Source organism: Macrotis lagotis, chromosome 1 (assembly GCF_037893015.1).
Source record: "Macrotis lagotis isolate mMagLag1 chromosome 1, bilby.v1.9.chrom.fasta, whole genome shotgun sequence".
NCBI classification, from domain to species: Eukaryota; Metazoa; Chordata; class Mammalia; order Peramelemorphia; family Peramelidae; genus Macrotis; species Macrotis lagotis.
Window position 1 is genome coordinate 277,503,778 of NC_133658.1, and position 13,920 is coordinate 277,517,697.

The window sequence follows — 13,920 nt, forward strand, 5'->3', positions numbered from 1 at the left end:
CCAAGGCAATGGGGTTAAGTGGCTTGCCCAAGGCCACACAACTAGGTAATTATTAAGTGTCTGAGGCTGGATTTGAACTCAGATACTCCTGACTCCAGGGCCAGTGCTCTTATCCACTGTGCCACCTAGCCATCCCCCTTCTTTTTCTGATCTATCCTTCAAATGCCACCAAAACAATCTTCCTAATGCAGATAGGGATGATTAGGTGATCCTCTTGCTCAAAAAACATTGTTTTCCTCCATTACCTATAGGATAAAATCCAGACTCCTTCACCTGGCTTTTAAGGCTCCTCTCTGCCCAGCTCTCTTTTCCATCCTTATTTAATTCTGTTGTCTTTGCTATACTGTGGAACTCAGCTCAGCTAATTTATTTCACGGCTCCTGAAGCTCATTCTGCTGTTCTCCATCTCTGTGCATTTGTACAGGCTGTTATCAGTCTTACTTGACTATCATGTACTCCCTCCACAGCTCTGCCTATTGAAAACCTTTTCTTCTGGGCTCTGCTCAGCTACTACCTCCTCTGGGAAACCCTCTCTCCCTACAGATTCTTTTAACCTCCTCAAATCTTCCTGGAACATTTTGTCTAAATCTCTCCTTTCCCCTATCTCTCTCCAACTGGTATTATTTTCATTTGTGTGTTAATTGTATCTTCCTTAGATTAATCAATCAAACATTTACTAAAGGCTTATAATTCCATATGCACTGAATCAGGTGTTGCAAGAAAACATTACATGTCCTCAATGAATTTAAATGTATATAAAAATAGATGAAAGGTGAAGTTAGAGAAAAAGACACTAGCAGCTAGGAGACTGGGAAAGGTTTCATTAATTTTGTTTCTACTATACATGTTTGTGGATGTGTAAGCTCTTTTAGGGCAGGCACTATTTCATTTTTGTCTTTGTATCCAAAGTACCCTTTAAGCTAAGTTCTGAAGGAAGCCTTCCATCATAAGGAAATGATAAGGAGGGACAGGGGGGGACAGTCAGACCAAAGAAAAGAGAGAGGAGATGGAGCACTATAACTGGAGGAGCAGCGAGTAGGTTAGTATGGCTTGACTATAGATTATGTGTAGGGGAGTAATGTGGGAAAACAATAAGAAAGGTAGGAATGTGTCAGATTGTGAATAACTTTAAATGATGACTACAGCAACAACAAAATCTTTTATAGTTCATTCTAGAGGTATTAGGGGGTCACTGGAGTTTATTGAATAGGATCAGGACTATGCTTTAGGAAAATTGCTTTGACAACTGTGAGGAGGCTGAATTGGAGTGACCAGTGACTTGAGGCAAAAGATTATTTAGAAGGTTATTAGAAGGTTATTTCTGTATTATAGATGAGAGGTGCTAAGGACAAGAACTAAGTAGATACCGTTGCGATTGGAGAGTATGGGACTTACTCAGAGATGTAGATGTGACAAGATTTGATAATTGGATATGGAGTGAATGAACGTAAGTAGTGAAGGATGATGCAAGATCCTGGGTAACTAGGATGAAGGTCTGGTGTCAACGACAATTACAGGGATTTCAGATTGGGGGGGTATGTGTTTGTGGGTTGGGGAGACGATGAACTTTCTTTTGGACGTTCTCAAAGGCTAGAGCAGCACTAGTTTCCATCTTTGTATTTCCAGTGCCTGATACAAAATAGTTATTTTATAAATATATATGTATATATACATATATATTTATGTTCATAGAATTGAACAGAATCAGAGGAGAAAGGAACCTCAGTGGAGAGATAACTCTCTGACAACTGGATGTTGGAACAATGGAAAGAACACTTAAACTGTGGAGTGGGAGGACCTGGGTTCAGGTTTCTCCTTTGATGCACTATCAGAGTGACAGCAGCTAAGTAATTTCACCTCCCTAGGCCTCAGTTTCCTCATCTGTAAACTCAGGAGGCTGGACTAGATGATATCTGAGGTTCAAATTTTATAGAGTAATAATTCTTTTTTTTAATTTTAGGTTTTTGTAAGGCAAACGGGGTTAAGTGGCTTGCCCAAGGCCACACAGCTAGGTAATTATTAAGTGTCTGAGACCAGATTTGAACCCAGGTACTCCTGACTCCAGGGCCGGTGCTTTATCCACTACACCACCTAGCCTCCCCTGTGTAATAATTCTTTGATGTCCCCTCTAATCATCTTTGGGAAGTGGCATTCATATTGCTATCCCTTATTCATCTTCACTCCAGATAGGCATTTAGCTGCATATGTAAACATATTTATCTTTTTATAATGTTAGTACTTCTAGGATTTTATGCATTTTTTGCTTAGCATTTTTATTGGTTTAATTTCTATTCATACATCCCCTATTGGATTTCTGTTAATATTATTAGACTTAGTCACAAAAACTGTGCTTGGCATAGTTTTACTCTGATATAAATGTTGGGCAGCTAGGGCAATGATGGAGACATTTACTAGCTGGGTGACCCTGGGTGACCCAGTACAAAGTCATTTAACTCCATTTGCTCAGTTACCCTAACTGTAAAATGAACTGGAGAAGGAAATAGGAAATTACCCCAGTATCTCTGCTAAGAAACCTCAAATGGGGTCACAAAGAGTGACAGGACTGAACAAAACAAAGTTCTTAGAGAAAGAAAAAGGTAAAGGTGTTTATAGAAGGAGAAGAATGGGTGTTTTCTCCTTAGATACTCCATCTTGAGGCAACAAGTCACTTTTTCTTTTAAGTTTTTGCAGGGCAATGGGGTTAAGTGATTTGCCAAAGGTCACACAGCTAGGTAATTATTAAGTATCTAGGGCCACATTTGAACTCAGATCCTCCTGACTCCGGGCTGGTGCTATATATAACATGTCACTTATAAGGACTCCAGCAGTGAAAGGTAAAAGAAAATGAACAAAGACCATTACCACAATATACAATTTATAATTGTAGCCATTGGAAATTTAGGATAAACTGAACTTCGTAACTTCTTACTAAGCTGAGTTCTGTCCATTAAAAAAATTAATAACCATTTCAATAGAATTGGTTTCTTCTGTAATCCTATGTATTTTACTTTATGCATTATTCTGAGAAGGGATTCAGAAGCATATACCTGACTGCCACAGGGGTCCATGACATAAAAAAAAAAAGGTTAAGAACTCTATTAGACTCAGCTATTGGTTCTAGGGAGGCAACAAAGACAAAAGATCCCTGAACTGGGCCTGCTGAGTCTTGGTAGGAATCTTCAAACAAGAAACTCAACACTGACTCCAAACAGCTCACCAAATCTTCCTTCTTGCCCTTCCTTAAACTAGAGGAGCAAACTAGAGGGGTGCAGTCCAGAGCCTCCCTGATCAGTGAAGCTGGGGGGAGAGCAGCGCAGCTTCAGCTTCAAGTTCTGAAGTCCCAGAAGGATCCCACAGGGTCAGCCCCCTCCTCTGCGCCTAGAGCAGTGCCAGCACCTGAAGAGTTAACTCTGCCAGGCTGCTTCGGGGCCGGGGGCTTTCTGGAAGTGATGGTTTTCACCCCCTGCCACTGAGTCGTGCCTCAGAGCTTCCAGGAATGCTTGGTATGCTCTTCTCTTTACACTGGGGCTCCCCATTCTCTTCGGTCTGTCCGGGGATTCCTAATCTGAAAGGAGGGAAGCTACTTCACAGAACTTCTCCTGCATCTCCATCTGGGATTCCTCACCCACCCCCCAAAAAAAGCCCACAACGTGGGAGGTTCCAATCCTTTCCAAACACTGTCAGAAAGGGCTGGCTGGGTGGCTCCGGCTGTTCCCAGCTCCGCTTCAGCCTCGGCTCTCCCTCCTCTGGGCCTCCCCTCCTCTCCACTTCTCTTCTGTCCTCTTTTTCTAGCTCTTCTCTTTTTTGCCTCTTCTATCTCTAATCCATCTCTCTCCTCCTCACCTTTTCTCTCCTCTCCTCCTCTTACCTCTCCTTTTCTCCTCTTTTCCTCTTCTCTAACCTCTCCCCTTCCTCTCCTCTCTTTTCTTCTTCTCCCCCTCCTTCTCTTTCCTCTTCTCTACTCTCCCCACCTTTCTTCTCACTCCCTCCCCTTTTCTCTTCTCCCCTCCCCCCCTTTTTCTTCTCTGCTCTCTTTACCTCCCTCTTCTCCCTCCCTCTCCCCCCCCTCCCCTCCCCTCCCCTCCCCTCCCCTCTCCTCTCCTCTCCTCTCCTCTCCTCTCCTCTCCTCTCCTCTCCTCTCCTCTCCTCTCCTCTCCTCTCCTCTCCTCTCCTCTCCTCCTCTCTCCACTTCTCCTGGCCTAGCTCAGGCCGTTAGGACCTGCCTCTGCCCTTTCTAGTGCTGCCATTCCAGCCAGCCCTCACAGCCTGAAGCGAAGTCCGGCTCTTTGCCTTTCACTCCCGGCCCCCTTTAATTGTACGCTTCAAAGGGTAGAAAATGCAACATCACTTCAAAGTAACCATTTTTCAATGGGAGCTTGTAAAACTTTTTCCCTCCTAGGACGGGATCCTTTTGAAAGGCTTTTGAAGACACCCGCCCCCTGGTCCCAGCGGTTTGAAAAGGCCACAAGGAGCCGAAGAGCAGGGTGCCAACTAGACAAACAAGCTTACAGCGAACACAAAAGTTGCTGTGAAAAGGTCATCAGTTCCTCAGGGCCCAGCCCCAGAGGGCTTTTTAAGTGGGGGGCAGGGGTGGGAGGAGAGGAAGCTGCCTTATCTATGTGAGAGATGGGAAGAGCACCCAGCACAGTGAGGCCTTGTGGGGAGTCAAGGCAAGGTGAGCTGGGGTGCCTGGAATGTGGGCACAGGAAGGGGCCCCCACCCAACCCAGAGGGCAAACTGGCACTTCCACTGGCTTTGCAGCCCTCTCCTCTCCTCCCCTCCCTTCACCTCCTTCCCACACTCCCTCAGCCTCCTTTTCTGCCACACTCACTCAATCACTCCATCCCTCACACACCCTCACTCTCTGGCTCCTCTCCTTTCTCATACACACTGCTCAAAATGTACCCTCTTATTGTGCCAGTCATGGGACAGTGGAACCAAGGAGGAAGAGGGAAGAAGCCGTGGCCGGATAGTGGAGTGACCTCCTCCCTGACAGATGAAACTGCTTGTCCTAGTCTCCACCTGCATGGGGTCTCCCTGGAAGTAGAGTTCTGATAAGTACCCAAGTCCTTGAGAAGCATTTGAAGGGGCCTGGTCATAACTAGAGCAAGGATTTTTCATTCCAATGAAATGAAAAATTCTGTACATTTAATTCCCAGATTTATCAGAGAGACGGGGTAACAAAAAAACTTTCCCCAACCTTACAAAATATCCAGTCCCAAATCCTGGTTCCCCCTTTGGACCACTTCCATCTGCTCTTACACCTGACCGATGCTGAAGGGGTGTGTGTGTGTGTGTGTGTGTGTGTGTGTGTGTGTGTGTATAGACTTCATGACTAGGAACACTCTGGGGCAGGGAAGGGTCAGTGGGGAGGGAGATCTGCAGGGGAAGGGAAGGTCTACTTGGGTGGTGTCTCCACCCTTCCTAGAGTTTCCCCATCTACCTTTATTGTTAGTGGAGGGCAGCCTCTGAGACTCCTGGGTGAAAGTGAAGCCAAAAAGTGAAATGAGGACTGCTTGCAGACCCATGAGATGATCTATGTAAAGCACTCTGCAAACCTGAACATGCTCTATCCATGATAGTTATCTCATCATTGTTGCTGTTATTCTCCTCCTTTTCAGCATTCTGGAGCTCTACCCAGCCTTGCAGGCCTAGCTCAAGTCTCACTTCTCCTAGGAATCCTTTGCAAACTGGCTCAGGGCATATCCTCTCTTCCTCCCCTTACAGAAAGACCCATTTCAGCCCCAGATCACACAGGCTCCTGCGCTGCTAGCACCAGAGAGATCTGCTTCAGATTCACCCTTGACTTGGGAAAACTTTAAGCAGCTTTTCCTGCTACTTGGCTCCACTTTCTTTGCTACCTTTAATATCATTTTGTTCATTTATTAAGTTGTGCTTTCCTGATACCTAGCCCTCAGGGCCCCAATGGGGCCTTCAATATAAGTGGACTTCAAAAGGTCCTGGGTAGAGCAGCCCGCATTAAAAGGATAGTTATAAAGAGGTGCATTTTGTACTGTGCCTGGGGGCAATGAGGAGGGGAACCAGCCAGAGGAATCTGCCTCCCTGGACCTCTCCCTATCAGCAGAGGTCAGCTACAGGATCATCTTCCTCTCCAGGTGTGAGCGCCCTCTTCTGCCTCAATTTTTCTAGTCATCTCATCATTGTGTATAGGTTGTAGCCCTGCAGTAGAGGACAAATGCCCCAGTGCTCAGTGACTGTTTCTTTTTCCAGCTCTGAGACTCTACTGCCTAGCACAAGGTCTCTCACACTCTAATAAATGTTGAATTGAATTGAATATTAGCTTTGAGTTTGCTGAATCGATTAGAAGACCAACTTCAGGGGACTGGTCCCCCTCCAGGCCCTCAAAGCTCCACTTTACAGAGGAGGCCAGATGGAGAGAAAGAAGAGGAACAACGATCTTGGTGATAACAGCCAACATTTCTATAGTGCCTTCAAGTTTGGCAGAGCATTTTAAATAGCTCATCTTAGTTGACTGGGAATTAAATTTATTATTATCCCCATTTCACAAACAAGGAAAACAAAGCTCTAGCCAGTGAATCTATCTTTTTTTTTTTTTTTTTTTTTTTTTTTTTTTTTTAGGTCTAGCCAGTGAATCAATCCTCTGATACTAGTCTTGGCCACAAACTGAGCCTTAATTCTGTCTAAAGACTAAGTCCTTATCCTAAACTATAAACCATAGCAGTTACAATCCTAGACCCAGTTACTCTAATACCACCAGCCTTCTGAAAAATGTTGTTGATCCCCTCTTAGAGGAAGAAAGTTCATAGAAATGATCACAGGAACTTCAGAAGACAACTAGCCCAACTCCATTGCTTAACAAAGAATGAATCTTAAGGCCCCAGGAAGATGACTTGTCTAGGGAGTACCTGGGAATCCAGGAATGGAACCCAAATGTTAACAACTCCAAGTTTAGCATTCACCTCACAATATTGTTGATGGCTCCATAGAACTTCTTACCATGACTAAAGACACAGCTTAAGTGCCCATTTTTTCTGACTGGGGTGGGGACTTCCTCATGGAGAAGTCAGAATACTGTCATTCTTGTAGTGTCTCATGTTCTGTGTAGGCACAATCTCCCCCATACTTGACAGGAAAGTGGGATCCTATGGCTTACTTTGGCTGCCCTCTTAATGCTGAGGCATGTGGCTAAGACCCAGGCAGTGTGACAACCCAGGAAATGAGGACCCCAACTTCATAGTTCTCCCTAGATTTCCACAGTGCTCACATGTCCCAAAGTGCCCTGGCAGGGACTTGACCTAGCAGAACTTGGACTATAAAAGACTGCATAGGTTGGAAAACACACCTAAGGAACATTCTTGGGGCTCAAAGGTCTCTGGGAAACATGTTCTTAGGTTGCGATCTGATGATAAGGAAAGTTACAAGGCTGAGAAATTGTCCTAGCTATGGGAGGCAGGGAAGGTGGCTGCTATCTGTCACAGATACTCCAGATAAGACAAGGAGGACAAAGGAACAGGGTTGTGCAATACCCTGAATGGGGAGAGGAGAAGAAAGGGGGCAGGCCAAGATCTTTCAGCACTTTTCAGCTTGGGCTCAGGGCAGGATTGGGTAGGGCAGGGAGGACTTGGCTGGACAAACCTCTTAAAATCTCACAGAAGAGAAGGCCAGTTTGAGATAGTGAAAAGTTCAAACTATCACAGAATATTCATGAGAAAATTGTTTTAGTATTTCCAAGTAAATCCAATAATGTAAAATAAAAAAGCATCAAATGTCTGCTCTTTTTGCAAAGCACATGGGGCGCTAAAATGATTTTAAAATCTGAAAATGGGGGTTAGCAAAGCTGAGAAAGTTAATTCAGTTGAGCTCCAACAGGTAGGAAGGCAGCAGACATGGTAACACAGCTTTGAACCTTGAGCCAGCCTCATTTCAACTCAATTTATATATTATGTTTGAGACAAAAAAGAAAGTAGCTTTTCACAAAGAGTTTATATGGCATTTTCTCCCATGCCAGGGCCACTTGTGGTAACATGAGAGTTCAGAGAAAAATGGGGATTTCATGGCAGGAGTGGCTCCCAGTGCTGCTGGAGAATAAGGATGTGAGTGGGGGGGCGGGGGAGAAGATGAAAGGGGCAGGAGATGACCGCCTGTGGAGCAGCGAAGCATGGTTGCCTGGGTTTACTAGAATTTTCCTTTCTGGATTCATTTATGCTCTACCTGAATACCTCCCGACAATGAAGGGAGTTTAGAGGATGTGTGTCTTATATGTTCTTGGGCCTGTCTTGGATGTCTATGACCAAGCTGCTCTAGAAGGCACATGGGAAAAATTAGACTCTGATGATTTGGTACCCAGGCTCTAAGTACTACATCCTTGTCCACTGGCTGCTACCAGGCCCCTCATTATCAGGGGGTATGTACCCTGTGGTAGAGCTAACCAAAGGCCCCAGTCAATATTTTCACCCCATCATTATTTATACTATTAATTTGCTGAGCAAACTTTTTTTCTAACCTATATTACAAATATAAATTTTTCTACACTATAATACTAACTTCAATTGGGGGCATGAATTAATGAGGTTTTGTTTTTATTAAGCCTTCCTTTTTATTCCTGCTAAATATAGTACACCATCTATTTAAAATTCCCATTCCTTTAAGACCTGAACTATTGAAGGAATATTCTAACTGGTCTTATGGATTGTAGTCTTTCCTTTTTTACATATTCAATTTCTCTTACATAATGATGTCAGACTCATCTTGTGACAGAGGCTCTTGAGATGGGCTTGGCTCTAAATCTCTTCTTAGACACTTACTAATGGGGTCACCATAGGCAAACTCCTATCTTATTTGAACCTCAATTTCTCCCTCTGTAAAACAAAGTGATACCAATACCTGAATCCCACAGTGTCATTATGAGACTCAAGTATGTTAATGTATGTAAAGTACTTTGCAAACTTTAAAACGCTATATAACTATTACTTATCACCATCATCATCATCATCATCTCCTCATTCTACTGTTCAGAAACCTTATATGACTCCCCATTACCTAAAAATAATTCCATACATTTTTAGTGCTTAATAATAAACACTTTAACATCTATGATCTCATCTGATCCCTACAAACAAGAGCAAATATGATTATTTCTTTTTATGCACGAGGAAACTGAGGTTCAGAGAGAAGTGACTTGCTAGGAGTCATTCATTTCCCTTTTGAAAAGTGCTTCAGGCTTTCACCTGACTCAGACTTCTTATAGACTATGCCCTGAACAAGAGGAACAAAGTGGAGGTTCCTCTCTCCCTAAGGGAGGATGCTGCCTTTGTTTTATGCCTTCTTTCTCTTCTCTCTAGCAATCAGACTGACTTCACAGATATTGGGGACAAGACTCGGTGCCTCACGGGGCTATGTGCCAAGGGGTAGGTAGAGGGCCTAGGAAAGGCAAGGAGAGGACAGCCGAGGGGAGCAGATTCCCAGAAGTTCCTGTCTTCCCAGTTTTGGGTTGAGACAAACCCTAACCACAAGTTAGGACTTGCTGGTCTATAAGCCTCACTGCAAACTAAACCGCCATCCTTGGGAGCCAAACTGGTAAATAGATTGACTGATGGAGGTAACTTGAACAGACTTTGCCTACTTTTAAAGTGGTTTGTGGGCTGATCTCCTGCAGTTGGTGGGGGAGGAGGAAATGATACCTCCCTGAAGACTGCCATCAGTAGAAAGGCCTGTCTGGCTCCCCAGGTTCTGTACTGTTGGGGCAGAAAAGAAATGGGTAGCTCAAAGGACTGGTGCCAGTGGGGGAATTTCTGCTAGGCTAGATGTCCACTGCCCAGCTACAAGAGGCTGCTAATCTTCACTCTATACCTAGGTTCATACAGTCTATAGACTGTATCAAAAGCTATTTTTAGATGGATGGATAGATAGGTATGCACACATAAACAGAGTATTTAGCTATATATATATATGAATCACAAATATACAAATATTTTTGCAAACCATAAAATACTTTATAAATTGCTATTTAATTTTTAAAAACTACTATTTTTTAATATGACTAAACAAGATACACACATACGTACAAATATATTGGTTGGAATCTAGGGCCAGGGAAACATTCTTACAGTGAAGCCATACTAGTCTAGAGGTGAGTAATTTCAGAATGAGAGGAACCAGAGAGATGGAGGGATGAATGAATGAATGAATGAAAGCAGAGTGGCTGATGACCCAGGCCGCACAACACAAAGTCCCCTAGATGCAGACAAGGACTGTCAGGGCTACTCAGCCAGGCCTGAGTACAAAAGCCAAAGCCTGGAACCAGCTTGCTCCCAGGGGATGGTGACAAACCTCAGGGAGTGTGACCCCTGCCCTTCTGACAGCCTGGAGAATGCCCACAGCTCACTTCCCATGGATCTACTCCAGACCTATTATTAACTGACAAAGCATTTCTGGTAGGAGCTCACACTAGAATTTGGAAACTGTGGCTATGGAGGAGACTGTGGTGGCTTTAGTTGGGGGAAGGAGAGAATCTAAGTTGGGTAGAGGTAAGGAGGCAGCTGTTAGCTCATCCTTTCCTATATTCCTATATTCTGACCTACTTTCATCCCTAGTCAGTCCCCTGCCAGGGAAGCTGAAGAACTGCAAGGGCATCAGAAGCCATCTGGTCCAGCTCCCTAATTTTTCATATAAGGACACTTGATTAAGTGATTTACTCAAAGTCAAAATGGGGCAAGCTGTGAAGATGGAAATAAAGATTTGAATTCAAGTCTTGGCTCCAAATGTAGCTCTCTTTCCACTGTACCTAACTTCTTCAGTGGCCCTTGTCTGAGAAAGTTTCAGTTTGGTTGAAAGTCTGCATTCACCAGGCAGGCCCAGCCTGGGCCCAGCCCAGGCCCAGGCCCGGGCCCAGGCCCAAGGCAGCTCTAGGGAGAAGTAGATGGGAAAGAGTGGTGGGATGGTGGAGGTGTCCTCCCTCCGGGCAGGAGTCCCTTTTCTTTTGTCACAACCCAGCCCAGTCTGGGACTCTCAGGAAAAGATGGGACAACTGTGCCAAATGCAAAGAAACAAATGGTCACCCTGGGATTTTGGAGGGACCCAAATGTTCTTTGTGTAGAAACAGGGCTTGTAGGATAGTATCCTTGAGGGTTGGGGGGAAGGGTACTGAACATTCACCCTTAGTAAACTCAGTATGAGGTGCCATCACTGTGGCTCCATTATCCCTCCCTTCTGTCTGCATGATTCCCTGGGACTCTGAATATATTTCTTTTTTGCTGTGAGTAAGGTTTGAAGGAAGGATCAGTCCTGTCTCACCTTGCTCTTCCCTGAAATTTTGGAGGCAGCTTGGCAACTGTAATTCTCCCTGTCTCATCCTTTATGGTCTACTAATCCTTTTTTATTGAAGGTACAATTCAATAATGTGATAGAGAAGTGACTGCCAAATCTTTCCAGTGAGAGGAGGTAGGACTAGGCTTTCTTGGGCACTCATGTTCTCACATTTTACCCAAGTTTCATTAGGAATATTAATCTAACTGCCAATATTAATATAGTACTTTAGCTTTGCTGATAGGGAAGAGTTCCCAGAAGATCCAAGTTTTCCTTTATTTATTAATATGCACTGAGCTCCTTTCTTCTAACTTCTGAAGCATGATGGAGTGGAGTTGGAGTCAGAGGTGTGGGCTTGAATTCCAACTCTGTCACAGATACTAACTTTTGTGACTTTGGGCAAGTCACTTCTTTCTTGCCCTTGGCTTCTTCATTAGTCCTGTAGCATCTCTAGGGTATCTCCTAGTTTGAAACCCCAAGATTCTGGATCTATCAGCAGCCATGAGAGAGCCTAGATTAAGGATCAGACCTAGAGAGATGTTCCTAGCTGTCTTCTATCCAAGGCTTCATCCCCCCAGACCCTAGTGGGGATCACCATGATAGGTACTCCCTGCCCCAAACAGAGCTGTCTGGGCTTGAAGACTTTCCTAGAGAATGAGCACAAGTCCAAACAGCCAGGGTGGAAAGTGTGCCCCAACCCTGGGAAAGCTCTCAATGCCCCAGGTGGAAAATGCAAATGAACGATTAGACAACAATTAATTGTCCCTTTAATAACACACCAGCCTAGTCATAAAACAAAGGCACTGGAGTTAGGGTAGGAGGGTAGCCTGCTTAATCTTTCTACCTAGCCCTTGGTCCCCAACTCCCAGGCAGTCCAGACTAATGGTGGGCTTCATGAGAACATAGGCCACAGTTGGAAACTGCAGCTACTTTTCACCAAACTCATGCACTTTCTTCCCAGTCCTTGATCTGAGACAAAATTTGTCATAGGAACTACCAGACTCCCTATGAATAAAACCAGGGTCCTAGGTCCTAGTAATGGGGCAGTAACAGTAATGGGAAAGGTTCCCTTCTTCCCTCCTTCCTTAATCCATTCCTCTCCTTTAAAAGTCTTTAGAAACCAGCAACATGGAAGGTTTGGGCTTAGTCTGAGCTAGAAAGTGATTTATGTGATTTATTTCCATAGGGGAAGAGAAGTTACATAGTTTCCAGGCTGTTAGGTGGGCTCCTAGATCCTAGTCACTGAAATGGAAATAATTTAATCCCTAAGTCTCTTCCCTCTTAATCATACAAATCAGAGTCTCCTCAAAGTGGATAAGAGTTCATATCTGCTCTTCTCTAGAAGATCCTTGTAGTAGAAAGAACTCAGGTCTGGAATGAGAGACTTCTCAGAGCCCGTTACAGTCCTTGTTTCAACTGCTCCCCCCCCCCCCCCCCCCAGCCACACACTTTGAGGAAACACACGTCTAAGTGTCCTTCTGACCCTTGGAGGTTTGGCCCAGGGAATTAATGCTTTCTAATGCTGTTGGAACCCTTCCATTTTTAGTGTGATCAACTTGAACATTTTTAAAATGGCTACTGAGTAGAAAGGCATTGTGATGGTCTCTGGGAATCTGAGACAAAAGGACAAATGATAGCTGCCCTCAAGAAGCTTACTTTGAATCAGGGGAAAACACATTTATACATGAAATTTGAGAAGGGCTAGAGTTAGGGAGATCAGGAAAGGTTCCTTTCAGGAGGTATCACCTGAGTTGAGCTTTTCAGAAAAAAACCTAAGAATTCTGAGAGGTAGAGGTGAGGAAAGAGGGCAGGTGCATCAGTCATGAGAGACAGCCTTTGTTAAGTCAAGGAGGAAGGAGATGAATGCTGAATATGCTGGTTTGGCAAATAGAATGCATGAAGGGGAGTGATGGGCAATCTATCTGGAACCAGATGATGAAGGGTTTCATGTGTGGATGAGTTTGTATTTCATCCTTCAGGAAGAGGGATCCATTGATGATATGTGAGCTAGAAAGTGAGAGACATGGTCAACTTGAGTTAGATTATTTTGACAGGGGGCAGCTAGGTGGCACAGTGGATAGAGCACAGACCCTGGAATCTGAAGGACGTGACTTCAAATCCAATCTCAGATGCTTAATAATTTTTTTTTAGGTTTTTGCAAGGCAATGGGGTTAAGTGGCTTGCCCAAGGCCACATAGCTAGGTAATTATTATTAAGAGTCTAAGGCCAGATTTGAACTCAGGTACTCCTGACTCCAGGGCCGGTGCTCTATCCACTGCACCATCTAGCCACCCACAGATGCTTAATAATTGCAGAAAAAACCCAAGACTCTTAATAATTGCCTAGCTGTGTGACCTTGGGCAAGTCATTTAACCCCATCTCTTTGAAAAAACAAAAACAAAAACAAAAGATCCAGCAAGAGACAAAGAAGGAGCAGAAGCAATCATGAAAGCCAGGGAGGTCAGAGTATCTAGCAAGGGGGGGGCTGCTGAGAAAAGTCTATTATCAATTTTAGCAATTAAAAGATTTTTGACAATGCCGGAAAAGACAGCCAGAGTCAAGTAGTAGGGTCAAAGCTGGATAATCAGGGGTTAAGAAGGAAGTGAAGCTGAGAAAGTATAGTTTTTCAGAGAG

At 44.2% G+C, this 13,920-nt stretch overlaps 1 protein-coding gene and 1 long non-coding RNA gene across 8 annotated transcripts in view; one reads left to right on the plus strand and one right to left on the minus strand.

The window, feature by feature from the left end:
- The window catches only part of LOC141505091 (uncharacterized), a 44,514-nt gene that overhangs the window by 25,963 nt on the left and 4,631 nt on the right, over positions 1-13,920 (plus strand). The gene's annotated exons all lie outside the window — the stretch shown is intronic.
- EXD3 (exonuclease 3'-5' domain containing 3) overlaps positions 1-13,920 on the minus strand; it is a 441,427-nt gene that overhangs the window by 14,274 nt on the left and 413,233 nt on the right. The window lies entirely within an intron of this gene.